Genomic DNA, 24721 nt, shown 5'->3' with positions numbered 1-24721 from the left:
CTTTGGAGTGGCCTAGTCAAAGTCCTGACCTGAATCCTATTGAAATGTTGTGGCATGACCTTAAAAAGGCGGTTCATGCTAGAAAACCCTCAAATAAAGCTGAATTACAACAATTCTGCAAAGATGAGTGGGCCAAAATTCCTCCAGAGCGCTGTAAAAGACTCGTTGCAAGTTATCGCAAACGCTTGATTGCAGTTATTGCTGCTAAGGGTGGCCCAACCAGTTATTAGGTTCAGGGGGCAATTACTTTGTCACACAGGGCCATGTAGGTTTGGATTTTTTTTCTCCCTAAATAATAAAAACCATCATTTAAAAACTGCATTTTGTGTTTACTTGTGTTATCTGTCTAGTCTATGCAAACTGAAGAAATGTGTTAAAATATATTATTGTCATTATATTATTTACAATTATTCCATAAATATTAACCATGTACACCTTGCAGATTTATTTTAATTCGTAGATAATTACAATAAAGCCTACTTTTTGTTCTGGCTCTGAACCTGGACAGTATAGAAATTAAAATGTATTTGAAAATACTAATCATCATCCATAGTAGAATAAGTTAACAAGACACACATGCACAAGACCATGCTCACATGCACTGTGTTTTATGTTTAATAAAAACAAATCCAATAGTTGGATTAGCTAGGGCCTTTCCCCTAACTAGCATGTCCATCTGGAAAATAATTTGCATGTTAATAATTAAAATGGCTAATGTCAGGAGGTTGTTTTTGGATCGCCAGGATAGGGGGCACTGACATCCATAATCTTACAATGTATTGTTATAGAGAACACAGAAATATATAGAACAGATTTTTGATTACCAGCCTTTCTGACAAACCTTTGAAAAAGGAATGTTTTGGATTAGGGCATATAATCCAAATAAAATAAATAAAAAAATAATTGTTTTGTGTTTATAATATAAATATTTATTTATTTTTCTTTGCTATCTTACTCAAAACACTTATGTAATATCCCAAAAACATGTCACATCAGAAGGAAAAATATGAAATGTATATGTTGTGCAACCTTACTCTTCTGATACAATATGCAAATGTCTTTCAAGGTCATTCACTGGAATTGATGCTGTATCATGGCAAAAAGGGGGGGGGGAAAAGGAATAAGATTAAATATGATAAACTTTAACAGACTGACTTAACCTGTAGACTTTACTTTTCCCCTGCAATATTGAATATAAAATGTGTAGTTTATTCCTCAATTACACTTAATAAAAGTAACATTGTTGGGTTTTACACTGTGTGTCATCAGAATATGAGATTAAAAATGCTTGGGGAAAAATGAAAAAAATAATAGTGCAACACTAAACTGAACAGTTGCTCTCTGTACATTGAACTGGCACAACATGTCCATCTTCTTTATTTCACACCCTCCCTGAGGGGTAGTGGCGAAGCACAGCATGAAGTAAAATCTAGAAACACAGTGTTTCTACCTTGTAGAATCAAGAGAAATTGGTAAGGAGGGAAATAAGCAGCTAGGGCTAAATGGATTATATTATTGATGCTTTGATATCTGTCATTATCAATCATCTACCTTGTCTTGACACTAATGTTGCTTTCTTCAATTTATGTAATTAGAAACATTAGCAAAGTTCAGGAGAAAAGGAACATTCCTTATAAAGTTTTAACATGCTCCATTATGCTTATATGCTCTATGAGTAAAATATGGTCATTAACTATAATGATCTCTAAAAGGGAAAATGATCCACTTTGTTTAAAAATAGAGGATTAAACAACACATTCAACGACCTAGATCATTAAAAACAGGCACACAGGAAAATCTTCTTTGTACTTAAGATCATCTTTGTGCTTAGACATCTCCAGATCTCCCATCACGGTAGTGAACTACTTAAGTACAGATAACATTCTCATTTACCAGGTTTTAGAGGGGTACAACCATGTTGAACTTAGAATTAGAAAGAGCTAAGCAGATGTAAAGAGACAGTTTTAAATGTATAATCCCACAGGGCACAAGATTTAGCCTTGATGGTTGCATAGGCTCTGCTAATGGCAGATGAATTAGTTCCATTAAATCCCTCTCCCATGCTCTTCCACTTGAGGTGTTAGAAAAAGAGCCTAGGATAACATTTGCTGTATTTACCCTTATTTTTGTTGCAACACATTAGAGAAAATGATGCAGAAAATGTAATTTTTTTTCCCCTCATATGCCTCGTTCAGCTTGCCCTGGTCTTCTCTGGCTGCTAGCACTGTTTACAGGTCAGTTCATTTCACTTCCCACATCTCACTCTCTGCATGCATTTTACCAAAGATCTTTAATGTACCAACAAAAAAGGCAGATGGCAAATTGACAGCCTTCATCTATCTATCTATCTATCTATCTATCTATCTATCTATCTAAACAGTATACTATATATATATATATATATATATATATATATATATATATATATATACACACACAACATATGTTTATATATACACACACACAACATATGCCAGGGGTAGCTCAGTGGTTAAGGCATTGGACTACAGTTAGGAAGTTCCCAGGTTCAAACCACCAAGTTGCCACTGTTGGGCCCTTGAGCAAGGCCCCTAACCCACAACTGCTCAGATGTATAATGAGATAAAAAAATGTAAGTCAGATAAGAGCGTCTGCCTAAAACGAAATGTAAATGTTTCCTGGAAATTATCTACCAGGGAAGTCTTGGTATTCAGTGCCATTTTGAATACTGTATAAAGAATTAGAAACACAACAGATTAGGAAACAGTCATGCAAAAATAAACTACTTGATGAACTGCTTATAAAATAGATCTTTTACTCAATTCGCTTTCTTCCACTACAGGTGTTTTATGGGATCACTCTCAATACAGTTGAAGTACAACTGTAATGATGTGTGTAATTTATTTAATATAGATAGATAGATAGATAGATAGATAGATAGATAGATCATTAAAAATAAAACATAGATAGATAATAAATAATTTATCTAAAGACATTTCAATTTAAGGTTGATTTCTGGTTCACTAATAATATTGCGATATACTATTAACCTTCATGCTTAGCAAAATATACAGTGTTTGTGTATAACTTTAATAAACAGCTAATCTTACTTATCCAATTTTATTTCAAAACTAAGGGGGTGGGGGTAGTTTGAGCATTTGACTGAAATTGATTCAGCTGGCAACAATTCTTTTAACCCTAACTGCTGCAGTGAGAAGCTTCTTAGTATGCTTTTTAAAGAATCAAATTATTGGCCTGCATCAAGAAAACTAAATAATTAAGGAGATTGTTGAACTTACTAGAGTTAGGCTAAGAACTTTTTTCTTATCAGAGATCGCTTAAAAACTTGAAGTTTTATTAGAAACATCTCAGAAGAAATCATAGATATGTTTAATAGATGAAAGTAAGAGCATTTCCACATGCACAATGTGAGAACTTAGAGGATTGATACTTGACAATTGGGTGGTCATAGGAAAACCACTTATTAGTGAAATAAATCGTACTAATTAAATCACTAATAATTAAGAAATAATTCACTAATTTGAATGTACTTTATAATGAAAGTTGATAGACTATGCCCAAACACACACAGGCACACACACACACACACACACACACCAAAGATGAAAGCACAGTACTACAGTATATGTTTTTTGTATGTTCTCTTTAAATGTGTTTAAAGTGCTTTTATCTCTGTGGAAAGTGGGGGAGATGTGTGAGCAGATCATTCTGCTACTTACACAAGTTAATCACACAACAGCAGAGCTGCAAGATTCAGGGAGCTGAGGTGAAATGGCACTCGTGCGTATGTGCAGCACCAGAGTTTAATTAGCTGTTGATAATAGGGGTGTCTTGAGGTTTGAGCTCCACTGACCATTCTTTCACCAGCTGACTGTTTCCTTGATGCTTTGACTTGAGGCTCAGATGGTAGAAGGTCCCATTCCCCCACAAATCTGTTCACTATGTTGTATGGAATGTTCACTTACCTCGATGGAAACTGTACACCGGTGCACACACATAAACACACCTGTCTAAATGGGTGACTGGTCACTTTTCTGTTATTGTCGATGATAGTTCTTCTAGGTCAGACCTAGAAATGTTTGCATATCACTTTTCACCATTGCTCAAATCTGAACTGCATGCAGTAACAATAATGGATATGCACACACAAGTTTACAATGTACTGACAATATTTTTATGAGTATTGGGTCTACCAATGACAACAGTCTAAAATGTGACATTTTAAAAGCTGTGAGTCAAGCTAACAGAATTAGCTTTTTAATTTTTATTATTTTTGCAATCGAACTACTGTTTATCATCTTGGGGTAATAAAATAAATGAGTAATGGGTACATTAATACAACTGAGAAAATTTTACTTTTGTTGCAGCGGGGATTTACAAATATAAAGTTACACATAACAGCTCTCAAGTTTTATGGACTGCTATTTAGCAGTGACTAGGTAGAATTTGGTCATCGTGATCTGGCAACCCTGATTATGAGATAATCCCAAACATTAATTGAAAGCTGCATGAGTGCCAGACAACAAAGGACTGTTTATTAATTTCCCTTTATACATTATATTCAATTCAATTCAATTTTATTTGTATAGCGCTTTTAGCAAATGTCATTTTCGCAAAGCAGCTTTACAAATCAAAAGAATTATTTAAGTTTGTATGGAATGTGAATGTGAATGAATGGTCAGTTTGTCACTGGTGAGCAAGCCAAGGGCGACAGTGGCAAGGAAAAACTCCCTGAGATGGTAATAGGAAAACACCTTGAGAGGAACCAGACTCAACAGGGAACCCATCCTCATTTGGGTAAAACAGAAAGCAGGAAATGATCTGCATTTATACAGTGTGTAAGGTGGTAGGCAGTTCACCTATAATAGTCGTTGTAAATTGATGTTAATATGGAGTCCAGGTAGTTATTAAAGACTCAGGTAGACTTGTAGGAAGTTCCAGTCCTGAACTATCGAACTGTCAAGTCCCCAGAGAAACAGTTGCCAACACCAGTCGAGGCCAGAACCATCTTCTAGGTAGAGAGAATCATCCCCAGACACCAGACGCATCCCAAAGAGACACACGGGGCATCCATGTGACAAGATCTTCAACCAAAAACGGGGCAACAGGATGGGTCATACAGATCCGGAGGGCAGAGGGAGTCTGGATCAGTGGAAGCTCAGGGACGACATGTGTAGCTCGACAGAGAGAGAGAAAGAGTGAAAGGGGTAGACAGGGGGAGAGAGGAAATAGAAAGAGGGGGAGAAAGAGAAGAAGAGGAGAGATGGCAGTTAGGTATGGTCACAGTCACACAATGTATAATAGGAATGTATATTAACTATAGAGTGCAAGCAGAGACTCTGGCAGGTCTAACTATGACAGCATAACTAAAAGGGAGAGCCAGAAGGAAACACAAACATGAGGGCTTCCTGAGATGTAAAGCAAACAATTACCTCACCGTCAACAAACCTGAGTGATCAATGAGAGTGAGGAACACAGCATCTAAACATACCAGTTCACCATAATACTCTACGTCCATGAGTCCCCCAGATCTGCTCCTTTACCTAATATTACCTATAATTTTGGGGCTTTGTAAGAAAAAGCTCTGCCCCCAGCTGTATTTTTCATAATACGCGGTACTGACAAGCAGCCTGCATCCTTTGATCGAAGTAGGCGTGGTGGATCGTAAGACACTAGCAGTTCGCTCAGATACTGCGGCGCGAGACCATTTAATGCTTTATATGTCAAGCGTAGTATTTTAAAATCAATGCAAAATTTCACAGGGAGTCAATGCAGCGAAGATAAGATAGGGGTGATGTGCTCATATCTTCTGGTTCTAGTGAGGACTCTCGCTGCTGCATTCTGGACTAGCTGAAGCTTGTTCATGCACCTAGCTGAACAACCAGACAGTAAGGCATTACAATAGTCCAACCTAGAGGTGATAAAAGCATGAACTAGTTTTTCTGCATCGTTTAGCGACAATATATTTCTTATCTTGGCAATATTTCTGAGGTGAAAGAATGCTATCCTGGTAATATTATCTACATGAGCTTCAAATGAAAGGCTGGAATCTATAATCACACTGAGGTCTTTTACTGTTGCACTTGATGGAACAAAAAGGCCATCTAAAGTTACAGTGTGATCTAAAATTTTACTCCAAGCTGTATGCGGTCCTTGACTAGAACTTCTGTCTTATCCGGATTGAGCAGAAGGAAGTTAATTAGCATCCAATTTCTTATGTCCTGCACACATTGCTCAACTTTAGTAAGCTGTTTTTTCTCATCAGGTTTTGCTGAGACATATAACTGTGCGTCGTCAGCGTAACAATGAAAACTAATACCATTGTAAGGGCCATATTTCATTCTTGTGGTTTGTTTTTGTGTTCATTTCATTTCGATTTATTAGTTAAGCATTAGGCATCAAGTCTGTTAGTTTAAGCATTTAGTATCATACTCGTAATTTGTATTGTGACATAATTTCATGAGTTGTTCTGTGACATCATCCCACAGTTATGTAGCTGCATGTCTATCACGCACGTTAGATGTTCAGTTGTTGTTAAGACACGGAAGGATACAGAAAGGTGTGGAGAACACAAGCTTTTGACCGTGATACCGTAAGCTAAAAGATACAGTAAAATGAGTTGTTGTAACTGTAATCTACTGAAACTACAGAACACAGCAAACGACTTGTCGTGACTACAGTAGATTTATGCAAGAAACTGTAACAACCGTTGTACTTTGATGTTGAAAATAAAACAAGAGACAAAGAAATCAACGGACGTCTGGAGTCATGAGTGACACTGTGTAACAAGAAAGACACGCGTCAGAACTTGTGAATAACATGCACGTACAACCATGCTTACGGATTATGTTGCCCAGAGGAAGCGTGTAAAGGGAAAAAAGCCCAAAAGTGGACCTAAAACTGAACTCTGCGGAATGCCAAACTCCACTAGAGATACTAGAGAATAATCACTATTTAAGTCTACATACTGATAACGATTTGTCAAATAGGATCTGAGCCAGGAGAGGGCTGTACACTTAATTCCTACTACATTTTTAAATCTGTGAAGAAGAATAGCATGATCAGTGGTGTCAAAAGCTGCACTGAGGTCGAGTAACACAAGCATAGTTACACAACCCTGATCAGAGGCCAATAGGAAGTAATTTACTACTTTAACGAGTGCTGTCTCTGTGCTGTGATGAGGCCTAAATCCTGACTAATACAGTTCATGTATGCCATCTCTTTGTAGATATGAGCATAGCTGCTCCGCTACTATCTTTTCCAGAATCTAAGAGATAAAGGGGAGGTTTGATATTGGCCTGTAATTGGACAGCTGACAGGGGTCAAGGTCAGGTTTCTTAATTATTGGTTTGATAACTGCTAATTTAAAAAAGTTTGGAACATAACCAATGCTGAGTAAGGAATTAATCATTCTCAACAGGGGTTCTGTTATTGCTGGTACTATCTGTTTAGGAAAATGTGTCGGTATCGAATCTAATATACAGGTTGATGAATTTGCAGAAGAGATGAGTGAAATTAGTTTATTCTCTTCAAGGGGAGTAAAGTATTCTAGGTTCCGATCTGACATGGCTAGATTAACATCTGCATCAATGACATTGTTTTCGGTTTCAAAGCCTCAATTTTATGCCTAATATTTACAATTTTATTATTAAAAAAGTTCATGAAGTCCTCACTATTGCATGATGTTGTTGTGGAGACTGCCACTATATGCCAGACTATATGCCACTTGATGTTCTGGAAATTCTCATCAGTATGGCAAATTTTGCCTGCCTATTGGGGGTCTTTCCATCATGTCCTTGGGTACTCTAAGGTCTTAACAAAACCATGAGGAATCTAAACATAAAAGGGACCTGTGTCTGAACTACAGAAAGTTGTAAGTTTAATGGAATGATGGAGCTAACGAAGTGAGTTATCCTATGCCCTGTGTTAGTTATCCTAAGTGCTTAAGATATACTTTTAAAAATAAATATAAACAAATAAGAGAAAAAAAATCATGAAATTGTAAAATTGTAACAGTATACTTACTGATTAGAAGCTTAATAAGATAATAAAAGTAAAGTAAATATATATGAACATCCATATAAATGAACATGCCATCAGTTTGAGTGTGCATGCTGAAAGTTTGTCTTTTTTTTTTCATAAAGCAAAGCTCTTCATATCTTTCTATTTCTGACAACTACAATATATGCAGCTTTATGCATTTTTTTTTCTGAAAGGCCCACTGCTGTGTGTCTTGCTGTTTGCTCAAACTACAGTTTGCCAAATACGAGATTAGAAGCAGCAATTAAAATGATTTATTTTTGGAAAGACGGTCAGACCATGTTATTCAGATGTTCTCCATTATGAGCAAATAATCTTGCCGCTGAGATGGGAATTTATATCCATTAGTGTATTTGGACAGAAATCAGTCTGACCAAGTTCAGTTTGCCAAAGAGGACAGTTAAAAAATTAGATATTGCACTACATTCACAGATGGGTGACCTACAAAAGCCATAGAGACTTGTGTCAGTCGTACAGGCAAATATCTGTTTATACAGTATGTCTGTTGCTATTTTAAATCCTGTAAGTCAGTTATAGATAGAACTTTAGAGGGGGAGGATAAAACCAAGGAGAATATGGAGCAGTTGCAATTGTGGAAATTCTTGTCTAATATCAGTGTATAACTGGCAAAAGTCTTTTAGCATGCAATATTATAATATAACAGGTACATCTTTTGCAGTTGATTTATGCATAATTTTATTATTTATATAACTTTATTTAAAAAAAAAACTTTATTTAAAATGTAATTATAAAAACCGACTGCATGTACATTGCGGCTTGACCTACTGTGTGTCTGTTGAACAAATGTAGGCATTTATGTTTTATCTTAATACTATCAGCTCAAATGTCAAAACTACAAACAGTGCTATGTATCTGTCTCTCTGGGTTAGAAAATCTAATTTTATGATGCTATCAGTTTTCAATTAATAATTCTTTAAAAACATTTTACAGTTTAATAAATAGAACATCAAGGCAGAAGGAAAATGAAAGTGCAAACGTGTACGACTTAAACATTTGAAAGTGGGTCAAAAAAGAGAATAAGTAGTAAAGACATAGAAAAAACTGATTTATTTTGTTGTCATGGTTTGAAACCAATTGTCTTAATTGACCCTCTTACCAGGGTCCTTAAACGCATGGTTCTGATTAGTCTGTTATTGATTCATTTTCTATATGAGTGTTACTAATATTGAGAAATCAAAAAATATCCATGACTCATTATTAAAAATGCTTTTATGCCTGCATAAGCTGCATTCACACTGCATGTTTTTTACCATCCATGTGTTTGGGTGAGATAGTGAATTCAATTATACTATAAGTCACTGTGTCACAGATTAAACGTTATGTACCAAACTAATGACTCCACACTTTCTGAAGAAGGCTACAAGTCATTAAATATGCATCCTGTATTTTAAATGTTTATATGCTTGCATATTGATAAAACCTGTGTAAGTTCATGCATGTGTCCGTGTGTGCGTGCGTGCTTGCGTGCGTGTGTGTGTGTATTCAGTGCTAAATAATGCCTAAAAAACTTGAGGTCACAATAAAGAACTTTTATTCTATCAGTCTAAAGCCCTGATAACAAGTAGAGATTTGCTCAATCCTCACCACAAATGTCACCTAGTGGAGAGATTATTAAAAGAGCAATTATGTGTATCAAATATTAAAGGCAGAGCTAAAACTGCAGACATACTGTACTTTAGGTATGTTTGAACAGATGTGTTTGTGTTTGATGGCGGTGCTATACAAGTAAAATCTCTTTCTCACACAAAAAGAAACCAGGACTGCATAATACTTGTAAAAAAAATTTAAAAACTAAATATTAAAATGACTTATTTTCTAAGATTCAGGTTAAATTGCTTATGTGATTATTACTGCCATGATTCTTCTTAGGCAAAACAGCAGAAAATGTAGTATGTATTCTGTAAACACTGGTTAGGGTGTAGGGGAACTTTAAGGCTTAATGAGATTGTAAAAGTTCATCTGCTGTACCCTAAGAGAAAACACTTTTGACAGAGGCGTCATTTGTCTCCACACCTCACCACCTGTTTTTACTCTATCTTTCTAGTGAATCCTTTTTATAGCTCATCTATTTATTTCTCCCTATAGCTCTTCTTCACCACTGCTTTTTGGTAGCTTATTCTCCTTGTTGGCCACACAGCAAAAGGAACACAAGACCTCTTTAAAGCAATTGAGGCCCCCAGCTCACACTGCTAATTTGTGTGACTCTTCCCAGTAGCCACTCAAAAGGCAAAGAAAAACAGAATATGTGAAAAACCTGACCAGAAAATGTTAATTGTTTACCTTTAAGAGCAACCTCCAGGCTGGGTAAAGGTTGTAAAATATTTCACTTTTAACAAATTTTAATAGTGAGTTAAAAGGGTGATGGACACTTTGTTGTCACTACATTTGCAGAAACAATGTGTAAAATATATACCATACAAAGCCTGGCCAAAAGTTTCAGAAGGGTGAAATTATTGGGCTGCATCAAACAAGGAAAACTGTAGTTCTGTAGTAAAATTAAGAGTATTTCCACAAACGCATACTTATAGGGTTTTAACTAAACAAAGTGGCCATAGAAAAAAGTCTCGGGTTACTTTGCTGTAACCCTGTTCCCTGAAAAGGCGGGATCAAGATGCTGCGTGAAAACGCTATGGGAACATCGTGTCGTGTTGCCGGTTGTAAAGCATATGTGTATCAAACACGACAAATTTTGGCTTATATAACCTCGGTCGGGTGACGTCATCTGATGAGATGCACCTGCAAGTTATAAATAGGAGTAAGCCATAACATTCCTCAGATTGATTTGTCTGACTGGACATCCGTTCACGTAGGCAGTGTGGCATTGGGACGCAGCATCTCGTTCCCGCCTTTTCAGGGAACAGGGTTACAGCAAAGTAACCCAAGACGTTCCCTTTTAAAGGACACACTCGATGCTACGTGAAAACGCTATGGGAACGAGAGTACCAACGCCGCCGCACTGCAAGTGTCTGGACCACAAGGTTGTGTAGCGTGTGCGCACAAGGCCGAGAAGGTCTCAGAACTATGCCTGGGCAGCTAACTCGGAGACCCATGAGCCCGGAGTAGTATGAACATCCAGACTTTAAATGTAACAAATGTGTGCGGAGAGGACCAACCCTCCGCATTACACACAGATGAGGCGATCCCCCTGGTTAAATGAGCTCTGATTCCTAGAGGCGAAGTGAGCCCACGCGCCTCATAGGAGAGGGCAATAGCATCTCTCACCCAGTGTAGGGGCGGCCACCCCCGGTTGCGGCCCCAAAACGTGTAAAAGCTGCTCTGACTTACGCCACTGGCTGATGCGGTGGATGTAAATCTGAAGATCACAAACTGGACACAGTAAGTGAAGTCTCTCCTGCTCCAAAGCTGTAAGGCGGAGGATAGAAGGCTTCAAAATGATAGGGTGCATGTTGAGAATCGAACTTTCAGAAGATAGTTCAGTGAGGATGCAAAATGGCCCCGACTAGCCCAGGGGCAAAGTCTAGGCAGGATGGGGAGACTGACAGATCTCCAATCCACTTAGAGAGGTAATAGCCATTAGAAAAACCATCTTAAGGGTCAGAAACCTGAGGCGCTGACTCTTGTGGTTCAAAAGGGGTTTTAATTGGACCTTTGAGCACGATAGATGAGTGGCCTCAACTGTTTAGCTCCATAAATGGAACAGGTAACTAAAAGGGTGTTTTCCACAGTAACCCCATCGATCAGGACATGGCAGACTGAAATAGCAGTTACATACGTCTTGAGAGTACTAGGGCACAAGCCCGAGGACAACTTTTCCTGCAGAAGCTCCAGCACTGAAACAATTCGGCAGTGGACTGGGTCTGTCTGCTACGTCATGCAGCAACTTTCAAATACATTTGTTTTGAGGGCATAAGCTCTTTTAGGGGAGGGAGCCCTAGCACTTAGAATAGTCTTAATTACGCTGGCTGGAAGACCAGCTTGACTTAATTGGTCCCATTCAGGGACCGAACGTGAAGGTTCCAAAGCTTGGCTGGGGATAAAATATCATCCCCTGGGCCTGAGCGCCAAGACTCCTGGGAGCAGAGCTATCAGGAAAAACGCATAATGGCGTAACCTGGGCCACGTATGGGCCAAGGTGTCCAGACTCAGGGGGCGGCTTGAAGAGTCAGAAAGTAGCAAAGGGGACATTTGCTGCTCTTAACGAGGCAAAGAGGTTCACCTCTGCTACATGAAATCTCTCCTAGATTGACTGACTACCTCAAGGTGGGGTTTTCATGCCCCGTGTGTCCCACATTTATATGCCCTGAGATGTTAATCGCCCTGAGGGAGAGAAACCTGGTGCACCCTGGCAATTAATATATGAGACTGCCATAGTGTTGTCCACCTGCACTAGGACATGGTAGCCTCTCAACTGCTGGAGGAAGTGCTTTAGGGCCAGAAGTAGAGCCCTAATTTCGAGGCAATTGATGTGCTACGCGAGAAGAAGGCCTCTTCAGCTCTCTTGGGCTGGACGGTCATCTAAGACCACACCCCAGCCCGTGAGGGTAGCGTCTGTTGTTAGCATCTGCGATAACAGGATGAACTTAGAGTGGGACCCAGAGTCAGAAACCGGGGTCTGAACCACATAGGAAGGGTATGAAGCACCTGGCGCGTAACCCTTATTGGGGATTGGCCCTAGAGTAAAATCCCCTGTCTTAGCCACAACTGAAATGCTCTCATGTGCAGAAGGCCCAAAGGTGTCACCGTGGATATATCTGCCATGAGAGCTAAGATCTCTGAAAGTGATGGTCACTTTCTAATCTAGCTTGATTTCCTTAAGGGTGTTGAGGATAGATTCGAATTTTGGGTTTCAATCCTAGAAACAAAGATGAGCTAGGACGACATGCTGATGTCGAAGCGCTAGCTACTGAGACTGGGCCAGCCAGTCATCTATGTAATTCAAATATGGATGCCCTGGAGTCGTAAGAGCCAGAACTACATCCCTGCATTTTATATATGTGCGGGTGAGAGAGCTAGACCAAATGGAAGGACCCGATACTGGTAAGCTTCACCCCCGAAAGCGAACCTCAGTAACCCCCTGTGTTGTGGCAATATTTCTATATGAAAGTAAGCGTCCTTCAATCGATTGTCACAAATCAATTGCTTGGTAAGATTTCTAAGCAATCACTTTGACAGTCAACATTTTGAAGCTGTATTTATTTATTTTATCTAAAATCTGAAATCTAAAAATTGGACGCAGCCCCCCAATTCTCTTGGAACCAAGAAATACCAACTGTAGTAGCATGACTCACTGTTTGGGGGGTGTTGTCCGAAACACCAAAGGCGGCGGAAACTAAACACAGATCCCCTTGGGGGTGCCCGAAAGTGCATGCTCTTATGGAAAATACCGTTACATGCCCCTCCCCGGGGGGTTCACCACCACGGCCCTGGGTGCCTAACGCCTCTCGAAACCTGGTGCTGACGGAATTAACAGCATCACCAAATAGGCTGGAGGGTGAGACAGGGGCATCAAGGAGGAATGTTCGATCCTCATCCTTGATGCCTGTCAAATTTAGCCATAGGTGTCTCTTAACGGACACTAAGGAGGCCACAGAACGGCCGATAGCACGGGCTGTTTGTTTAGTCGCGCATAGGGACAAATCAGTAGCCCGGCATACTTTTGTGAATGCTTCCTGAATTACAGTGCCGCTCGTGCTTAAATAATTCAGCAGATCAGCCTGGTACGCCTGCAAAACCGCCATGGTGTGCAAGGAAGCGCCGGCCTGACCTGCTGCTTGGAACGCCTTTCCTACCAGCGTAGAAGAAGTTCTACATGGCTTGGAGGGAAGGGCTGGCTTCTTTAATGAGGATGATGTTCCAGGAGAGAGATAGCCCGCAAGCGTCTCTTCTATCTGGGGCATCACCACATAACCTCGTGCTTTTGCATCAACGATCTTCAAATAGAACGTCGAAAGTCGATGGTACAAAAATACGGGATGAGAGAGGTTTATTCCAAGAACAAGATAATTCGTTATGGAGGTCATCAAAAAAGGGGAGAGAGCGGCGTTGTGGCACCCTCTCCTGGCCACCCGACAGAAATCTGTAGTCTAATTTTGATTGTTTTGGGTAAGCTTGCTCCTGTGGCCAATCAATGTGCAGTCGTTTCGACTCGTGTGTTATAACTTTAAGCAACTCCTCATACTCTCGATCATCTTTAGAGGAGCATTCTCAGGTAGCTACTTCGATTTCTACAGAAGCAGGAGAACGAATCTCTTCCGTACACTCACGAGAAGCACCAAAGAAGGAGAGACTTCATGATCGGGGGAGAGGACGAGAGAAAGGAGAGGCTCCGTCTCTCGTGCCTCGGCCAGATCAACTTGTGATCCCCAAGAGTGCAGCGCGGCTCGTGGTTCCCTAAAGAATGCAAGGCGCGTGCAAAGCACCTTCATCGGAAGATCATCACAGTGCTCACACTCTCCTCTAAGTCCTTCAAGAGGGTGGCTCTCACCCAAACATTCAAAGCAGAGAATATGTGAATCACCCTCTGAAAGGAAATTTTCACAAGGAGGGGGACATCTAGCTATAAACTCCGCAATTATTTCTTCTGAGTTTATCTGCTTTTAAATGTATTTTAAATGTATTTTATGCTGACACGCACATGCGCACAATGTCGGTGAAGACAAAGAATCTAAGAAATGTTTTTGGCTGACTCCTATTTATAACCTGCAGGTACGTCTCATCAGATGACGTCACCCGACTGAGGATATATAAGCCTCTGAAAGGGAACATGTGTTAGAGAGGCTAATCAGAAAAAAACACAAAAGTACATATATAATGTTTTATACATTATGTTTCTTTTCCAAAATATGCTATTACTAGGCTACATACTATGACAAGTCATTTGGTTTTTAAATTATTTTTTAGTCCCGACCTCCTGTAATTCTGGTTGATGAGTAAGTCATCGTGAATCAGCCATATACACTATGCAACCTTCTAAGAACTGATTTTTATCTCTCTCTATTTTCCTCCATTTAATAATGATATGACAATTTGGGACATTGAGACATAGAGCACAGAAGTACTTTTAGATTGGAGAGTGGAAATGGTGAATATGAGACCACATTCTAAAATTCCTTGTGCTGTTTCATGTGGAAAGTCAAAGCCTCGACAAAATGCATTGTAACATGAAATAAATTACATTAAAAATATAGATTTTTTTTAATTTAGGAGGCCACTCATGTCACCATAGCAAACAGTGTCCACAGCCTGGCTTCTAATTTATTGGGCGTCTTCTGAGCTATAGCGGGTAGCAGGAGTAATCATAATTATGCAATATGGAAAAATTTCTCACAATACAGATATTTTTTTAAATGTAAAGATGACTATGTAAAGATTACTAGTCTGTGTTTGGGATGAATATTCTGTATCTTGGCACATGCAAATAACTGCTGTAGAGCATTTTTTTTTAGGTTTCTAAACTCCAAAATACTATAAAAATGTATAAAGCAAAATAATTTTTTCTCTCTTGTTCTCTCTTTTAATCATCTCACAGGCCCCATGGTTGTATCGCGGTGCTGTCAATCGTCAATGCCTTGCACACGATGGCGGTTTTGCAGGCTTACCAGGCTGACCTGCTGAAAGATCTGAGCACAAGCAGCACAGTGAATCAAGAAGCATTCACTGAATTACGCCGGGCTACTGATTTATTCCTGCGTGTGACTAAACAGACAGCCCGTGCTATCGGCCGTTCTATGGCCTCTTTGGTGACTGCTGAAAGTCACCTATGGCTAAATCTAACGGGCATCAAAGATATGGACAGAACTTTCCTCCTTGGTGCTCCTGTGTGAGACGCCTGATTGTGTGCGTGTGTGTGTGTATGTATGTGCTGGGCAAACCGACAGGGACAGGTCACTTTGTGACATCCTGTTTCACCTTCCAGCCTATTCGGCGACGATGTTAATACTGTCGCCACTAGGTTCCGAGAGGCTAGGTTGTATGAACAGGCCTTTGGATAATTTCTTCCACGCCGTGCTCAGAAGTCGAGGCCGTCGGCCACCCAGCCCCGACCAGATCTGATTCTCGCCAGGCAAGAGGTGCAGAAGGAAAGTGTCAGCAGCCGGGCACCCCCCCCGTAAGGACTGGGGTACGGCTCGTCGCCCCTCACAGACTGCCTCCAAAAGATCAGATCGCCGCACTGTCTTCTTTGTTAAAAATAAGTCCTGATAGCCTACGCACTCAGGACTGCGGGGGTGCCCCCCGGCAAGAGCATGGGGACCCAGGGGGTTTGTGTTCTGTTTCCTCTGCTTCTGGTGTTTCAGACAATACTGATCTCCAAAGATATGTTAGTGCCTCGGTTTTATCCTGCTACATCCCATAATGCCGAACCACTAACATCCTCCGTGCAGTCGAAGTACTAAAACTTGTACCCCTTTCAGAGAAGCCCCTTTACTACTCTCTAACTCCTCCAGCTCCCCTGGGTCTGGACGCCTTGGCCCGTACCTGGCCCAGGTTATGCCTTTATGCGTTTTTTCTGATAGCTCTGCTCCCGGGAGTCTTGGCAAGGGTCCATCAACAGCGTTTGCGCCTCTTATTTGATAGCGCCCTGTTAGCCGACCAGAGTGTGGTTCTCGGATCTAGTATCCCTCTTCAACGGCTCACCATGGGTGATTTCACTGAGGTGGGATCTTCTGTCTCAGGTGCAGGGGACGATATTCCACCCCCGGCCCGAGCTTTGGAACCTTTACTTTCAGTCCCTGAACGGGACCAATTAAGTCAAGCTGGTCTCCCAGCCAGCATAATTAAGACTATTTTAAGTGCTAGGGCTCCCTCCCCTAGAATAGCTTATGCCCTCAAATGGAATGTATTTGAACATTGGTGCATCACGAAGCTGGTAGACCCAGTCTACTGCCGAATTGTTTTAGTGCTGGAGTTTCTGCAGGAAAAGATGTCCTCAGGCTTGTGCCCTAGTACTCTCAGGACGTACATAACTGCTATTTTAGCCTGTCACGTCCTGATTGATGGGGTTACTGTGGGAAAACACCCCCCTTTCTTTTTTTTTAACCACTAGAGTCAGCACCTCAGGTTTCTGACCCTTAAGATGGTTTTTCTAATGGCCTTTACCTTTCTAAGAGGATTGGAAATCTGTCAGTCTTTCCATCCTGCCTAGACCTGCCTCTGGGCTAGTCAGGGCCATTTTGCATTCTCACTGAACTATCTTCCGAAAGTTCCATTAACAACATGCACCCTATTATTTTTTGAAGCCTTCTGTCCTCCGCCTTACAGCTTCGGAGCAGGAGAGGCTACACTTACTGTCCAGTACGTGCTCTTCAGATTTATGTCCACCGCATCAGCCAGTGACATAAGTCAGAGCAGCTTTTACATGTTTTGGGGCTGCAACCGGGGGGCGGCCGCCACTACACTGGGTGAGAGCTGCTATTGCCCTCTCCTATGAGGCGCATGGGCTCACATAGCCTTTAGGAATCAGGGCTCATTCAACCAAGGGGATCGCCTCATCTATTGCACTAGCAAGAAGTATTCCCCTGCAGCAAGTGTGTGACGCAGAGAGTTTCCTCTCCGCACACATTTGTTAGATTTTATAGTCTGGATGCACTCCAGGCTCACAAGTCCTCGAGTCAGCTCCCCAGACGTTGTTCTGAGACCTCTCGGCCTTGTGCGCACACGCTACACTACTCAGGGGTCCAGACACTTACAGTGCGGTGACGTTGGTACTCTCGTTTCCATAGCGTTTTCACACAGCATTGAGTGAAGCCTTTGTAAGGGAACGCCTTGGGTTACTTTGCTGTAACCCTGTTCCCTGAAAAGGTGGGAACGAGATGCTGCGTCCCAATGCCGCACTGCCTCGTGACTGGACGTCCGTTCAGACAAATCAATCTGAGGAATGTTTCCGGTTCACCTGTATTTATAACCTGCAGGTGCGTCTAATCAGATGATGTCACCCTACCGAGGTTATATAGGACAAAATTGGCCGTGTTTGATACACACATGCTTCACAAACGGCAACATAAAAAGATGTTCCCATAGCGTTTTCATGCAGTATCGAGTGTAGCCTTTAAAAGGGAACAAAAGTTAGGACAACTAGAATAGGATTTGTACATAAAGTGGGGACAATAATTATTTGTCCCCCATGTATTTTGTAAGTTTGCCCAATTACAAAGAAATGAAGGGTCTCCATTTTTTCTCATAGGTTTAGTTTAAAGGACAAAAATTTTTGATTACCAAGAAAAGTATAAATTAATACTAGGTAGAGAAACTCCTGGCCGGCAAGCACTGAGGTAAAACATCTCTTTTAGTAAGGTACCAGGCTTGCACACATCTCAGGAGGAATTTTTTTCCACTCTTCTTTATTGATTGGAAACTTGACGTTTTATAAATTAAAAAATTCTCTATAAGATAAAGTTATGAAGACTGGCTGGGCCACTCCATGACCTTAATGTGCTTCTTCTTGAGCCACTCCTTTGTTGCCCTGGTGGTATGTATTTTGGGTCATTATTATGATAGAAGAACAATCCACAGCTCATCTTCAAGGTATTCTCAACCAAGATTGTACAGTAATCCGTAAAGTCACCCTGTACCTTGTACAAAAACTTTTTTGTTTGTTTGTTTGTTTTTTACCTTAGTGCATGACTGTAGGGATAGTAATTTCAGGGTCATAGTCATCAATTTTCTTCTTCCAAACATGGTGAGTCGAGTTAATACCAAAGAGATTAATTTTGGTCCTATCTGATCGCAGCACTTCAAATTCAAATCAAATTAAAATTTTATTTGTCACATACACAGTCATACACAGTACGATATGCAGTGAAATGCTTATACGACTGCTAGACCTTAAAGGAAAAGAATAGTAAAAGCTTATACATAAGAAATAATAGGAATGAAAGAAATACTTTAAAAAATAAAATTAACTAGTAAAATATGCTGTACAAAGTAAAATAAGAAATGAAAGAAATACTTTAAAAATAAAATTAACTTGTAAAATATGCTGTACAAAGTAAAATATACTGTAATAAGAGAAATATGTTAGAAAATAAGATTAAGTAGTGCAAATGTACTGTACAAAGTAATAGTAAAATAAACTTTACAAATAGGAACAAGATATCTATAAAAAAGCAAAATATCAATATATTAAGTATAAAAGTATAGAAAAGAAAATAGAAATTTGTCAACAGATTTAGAATATTTAAATGGCTGTGGTGTGAAAGTATGCATAAAAAGTGACTTTGTAAAGAGTCTTATTTAAAGTGATTTGTGCCGTAAAGTTTCAAAAAGATGGTATTAGTCTTGTGTGGTGGTGTGATGATTGAGAGACCTTATCGCCTGCGGAAAGAAGCTCCTTCTCAGTCTCTCTGTGTTGGCCCTCAGGGAGCGGAATCGCTTCCCAGGCCGCAACAGAGAGAACAGTCCATTGTTGGGGTGGCCTTGGTCCAGCACCGCTTGGTGTAGATTAAGTGCAGGTCAGGGAGCTCGGTGCGGATGATGCGCACCACCCTCTATAGAGCTCGTCTGTCCTGCATGTTGCTGTTCCCGAACCAGATCGTGATGTTTCCCATCAGGATGCTCTCTATGGTGCAGGAGTAGAAATTCCTGAGCACCTTGGAGGGCAGTCTAAAGTCTCTCAAGCGTCTGAGGTGGTACAGACGCTGCCGGGCCTTTTTTACCACTGTGTTGATGTGACAGGACCATGCCAGGTCCTGCGTGATGTGAACACCGAGGTATCTGAAGCTGTCCACTCTCTCCACTGGGCTCCTGTTGATGATGGGGGTCTGGTAATTCCTCACCTGCTTTGTACTGAAGTCAACTATCAGCTCCTTTGTCTTGCTGACGTTCAGGAGGAGATTGTTTCTCTGGCACCAGTTCTCCAGATTTCCAACCTCCTCCAGGTAGGCCGTCTCATCGTTGTTCGTGATCAGGCCCACCACGACAGTGTCGTCAGCAAACTTGATGACGGTGGTGGAGTTGGTAGTGGCCACGCAGTCATAGGTGTACAGCAGGGGGCTCAGAACACAACCCTGGGGGGCTCCTGTGCTGAGAGTGATGGAGGCTAAGACATGTTCGCCCATCCTTACTGCCTGTGGTCTGCCAGTCAGAAAATTGGAGATCCACTGACACATGGATGAGCTGAGTTCCAGGTGGCTTGGTGGTGAGTTTGGTATTAAATGCAGAGCTGTAGTCGATGAAGAGCATTTTAACATAATTCCCTTTCCTAGTGTCCAGGTGAGTAAGTGATGTGTGGAGGAGATGTGAGATTGCATCGTCTGTGGAACGGTTCTGGCAGTATGCGAACTGTAGTGGGTCAAGTGTGTCCGGTAGTGAAGAAATTATGAAGTCTCTGACCAGGCGTTCAAAGCACTTCATCACTTCTGAGGTGAGGGCTACAGGGCGATAGTCATTGAAAGAAGCAGGGTGGGGTTTCTTCGGGGCAGGAACAATGATGGACTCTTTGAAGCATGTGGGGATCACCGACTGAGATAAAGAGATGTTTTTTAAAAGCGTATGGTTTTATCCACCCATGGCTTCTGGTTGGGAAACGTTCTAATAGTCTTTTTCTCCACGGTATCATCCGCAATGTGCTGGACATGTACAAAATGTTTACTATTATCATGAAAAAGCACTTATTTTATAAGTATTTTAGCTGTTGTTTTTTGTCAAAGAATTATGAAATTTAACATGAACACTTTAAATTTAGAGTTTTTTTTGTGACCTAAAATAGAAATTAATATACTTACTGAAAAATTCGCCATGATCCCTTATTACAAATTACATTCACCAGACACCCTTATCCAGAATGACTTACAGAAGTGCCTTGTAGTCTCTTTTAAAAAAATATGTTCTTACAATAGTACAAATAAGCTAGGGTCTATGGGTCTCTCTTTTTATTTAATTTTCTTTCTTTTATCAAGAAAAGGTTTAGTGCTCAGGGATCATTGTATGACTTGCTGCAGTAAATGTTTCATACCAGCTAAGAAATAACAAAACTGTCTCTAAACCTTTTGCACCTGTCGTCACGATGTCTGCAATGGTCCTGCCCACTTTGGTACAGTATAGAAAAAGAAACATTACTAAGCAGATGCCATTGTCAAATCCCACGTCCAAAACCAGTCACAAAAGCACTCTCAGAAAGAAACCACATTTAATAATATTATGTTGAATGACACTTTGACTCCTTGGCTTTTTCTCCGAATTGCCTCTATCATCTGGGTTACAGCTAATAGTTATAAAGCAAAATAGTTTTTAACAAAATGCCGAATCCCTCTCTAAACTCTAAACAAGGGCGCTACTTGGTATGTGGAACAAGGCAATTAATTACAAAGCTTGAAATATCAGCATTAGCTAACGTCAGAGGTGGGTAGTAATAAGTTACATTTACTCCGTTACATTTACTTGAGTAACTTTTTGGAAAAAAATTTACTTCTATAAGTGGTTTTACTGCACCATACTTTTACGTGAGTAGATTTGTAAAGAAGAAACACTACTCTTGGTCCGCTATATTTGGCTACACTCGACTCGTTATTTTTCTAACCATTTATTCTACACATGCAGCCGGTAGATCTGCCGCATGACTGTTTCACCAATCAGACACAGCAACAATATTCACAGGACTCCGTTTGACCAATCAGCTGCAATAACAAAATTGCGGCTAATTCCCCAAAATAGTGGGAGGACAAAAAATCTTCAGCCGGTGTTCTATAAATTTATCCTACAAGTGAATCCATCCTACATACGCTCACTGCACATGCTTAAAGAAAGGTTTTTGTATGTATATATATATATATATATATATATATATATATATATATATATATATACTACCGTTCAAAAGTTTGGGGTCACTTGCAAATTTCTTTGTGTTTGTTTAGTGAATTTTTTTCTACATTCTACAACAATTCTGGGGATTTCAAAACTATAAAATAACACATATGGAATTAGCTAATTACGTAACAACAACAAAAACAACAGTTAGTTGTTGTTTTAAGACACAGCCTTTCTGTAATAGTTCTTGCAAGAACAGTATTGTCAAGTGCATTTGCAAAATCCGTCAAGCACCATAATGAAACTGGCTCTTATGAAGGCCATCCCAGGAGGGATTTGCCCTCAGACGAGAAGTTCATTTAGAGTTATCGGCTTCCTGTTTTTGTATCGTTGCCGCGAAAGTTTGCGTTTGTGTTAGCGTTTAAATTACATACTTTTTTCACTTATACAATAATAATATTAATAGCAACTAGTTTTTACATCTCATACTAGTTGGTTTTGCCTTTTTCTGTGCTTTTTGGAAAACGCGCGAGTTTCTCTTTCTAAGAACAACAAACGGAATTCAGCTCCAAACAACTAAACTCCGTCTCAGGTACATTATCATGTCTAATATTCACCTCGTTCAGTGTGTAGAGTGCAGGATGTTTAGACATTCTTCCGTCGTTAGTAATAATTTTATTTGTGATAGGTGTGTGTTAGTGAGCACTCTGATGGAGAAGATATCAGCGTTAGAGGAGCGCATCCAGACTTTAGAGAGGGTTAGAGAGTGTGAGAGCAGCGTTATTCCTGTAGCGGACAGTCTGGGTGCCGCAGGTGGAGATAACCAGCCCCCGACTCCGGCATTAGAGCCCTCACAGCGGGGCGAGTGGGTGACGACTCGGCGGCATACTCGTTCAGCCAAAGCTAACGCTAAGGCTAGCCCACCAGAGCACACCTCTTCTGCGCTTCACGTGTCCAACAGGTTTGCTCTCCTCAGTGATGCACCCGCTGAGAAACCTGAAAGAGCTCTGGTTATAGCAGACTCTATAATGAGACACGTGAAATTAGCTAGACCTTTAGGGGCGCCAGCGGCAGTGGTTAGGTGTATCCCGGGAGCCAGAGCACCGGACATAGCAGGTAATGTTAGGGCTCTAGGACAGCATAGGTTCTCAAAGATAGTGGTACATGCTGGAGCTAATGATATACGCCTTCGTCAGTCAGAGGTTAGTAAGAGTAACTTTATAGAGGTGTTTAAATTAGCGAAGGCGATGTCCGATGGAGTAGTATGCTCTGGTCCCATCCCAATGAGACGTGGTGACATAACTTACAGCAGGTTATGGTCGCTGAACCGCTGGATGTCCAGGTGGTGCTCCGAAAACAATGTGGGCTTTATTGATAATTGGAAGACCTTTGAGGGCAAAGCTGGCCTGTTAGGGCGGGACGGTGTCCATCCCACTCGGGAAGGTGCTGCTCTCATTTCCTGTAGTATGGCTCATAGTCTCAGAAGAGGCCTAGTTAATCGGTGACAATCCAGAGCCCAGGCCAGGGAGCAGACAGACAGGCTAAACCAACCGTCTGCTAGCTGCAAAGAGTCGTCACCCAGGGTTCACTCTATTGAGACTGTGTCTGTTCTCCAAGCTAAAATCAAATTTAGAAAGACTCAGAAAGTCTGTATAAAGGAGAGGGACCCAGGAGGATCGGTGAGGCTACAGGGAGCAGAGGTAAAGAAGGTGCAGGATTTTAAGTACTTAGGGTCAACGGTCCAGAGCAACGGAGAGTGTTCAAAGGAGGTGAAGAGGCAGGTACAGGCAGGTTGGAATGGGTGGAGAAAAGTGTCAGGTGTGTTGTGCGATAAAAGAGTATCAGCGAGAATGAAAGGAAAGGTGTACAGGACAGTGGTGAGACCAGCAATGCTCTACGGCCTAGAGACAGTGGCGCTGAAGAAAAGACAGGAGGCAGAGTTGGAGGTAGCAGAGCTGAAGATGTTGAGATTCTCTTTGGGAGTGACAAGGATGGATAGGATCAAGAATGAGTTTATCAGAGGGACAACCCACGTTAGATGTTTTGGAGATAAAGTCAGAGAGGCCAGATTGAGGTGGTTTGGACATGTTCAGAGGAGAGATGGTGAATATATCGGTAGAAGGATGCTGAGGTTGGAACTGCCAGGCAGGAGGTCTATAGAAAGACCAAAGAGGAGATTTATGGATGCAGTGAGAGAGGACATGAAGTTAGTTGGGGTGAGAGAAGAGGATGCAGAGGATAGGGTTAGATGGAGGCAAATGATTCGCTGTGGCGACCCCTGAAAGGGAACAGCCGAAAGACAAAGAAGAAGAAGAAGAATTAACATAAAGACCACAAACTTGGATCAGACTGAATGCGCAGCCGGCACCTCTGATCTGAAGTTAGGACTGTTAAATATTAGATCTCTCGCATCTAAAGCAGTTATAGTTAATGAAATTATCACAGATCAGAAATTTGACATACTCTGTTTAACAGAAACCTGGATTAAACAGGACGAGTATGTGGCTCTAAATGAAGCTAGTCCTCCTGGATACAGCTACATACACCAGCCTCGGTTAACTGGTAGAGGAGGAGGCGTCGCAGTTATTCACAATGATAATTTGGCTATTGTACAAAAACACGGACACAAATTTAATTCATTTGAAATTCTTTATAGTAACATAAGTGTATTTAACTTTATTAAGTCAGCTCAGTCGATCCCGCTAATTGTCATTTACAGACCTCCAGGGCCGTACTCTGAATTTCTTAGTGAATTTGCAGATTTCCTTTCAAACCTAGTCGTTTCTGTAGACAAAGTGTTAATTGCTGGAGATTTTAATATTCATTTTGAAAACCCAGAAGACCCTCTGAGAACAGCATTTATGTCCATACTGGACTCGGTAGGAGTAAATCAGTGTGTAGTAGGACCCACTCATAAAGCAGGTCACACTTTAGATTTAATAATATTATTCGAATT

Source organism: Clarias gariepinus, chromosome 14, assembly GCF_024256425.1.
Source record: "Clarias gariepinus isolate MV-2021 ecotype Netherlands chromosome 14, CGAR_prim_01v2, whole genome shotgun sequence".
Classification (NCBI taxonomy): Eukaryota; Metazoa; Chordata; class Actinopteri; order Siluriformes; family Clariidae; genus Clarias; species Clarias gariepinus.
The sequence above is the reverse complement of the archived record's forward strand: the minus strand, read 5'-3'. Positions refer to the sequence as shown.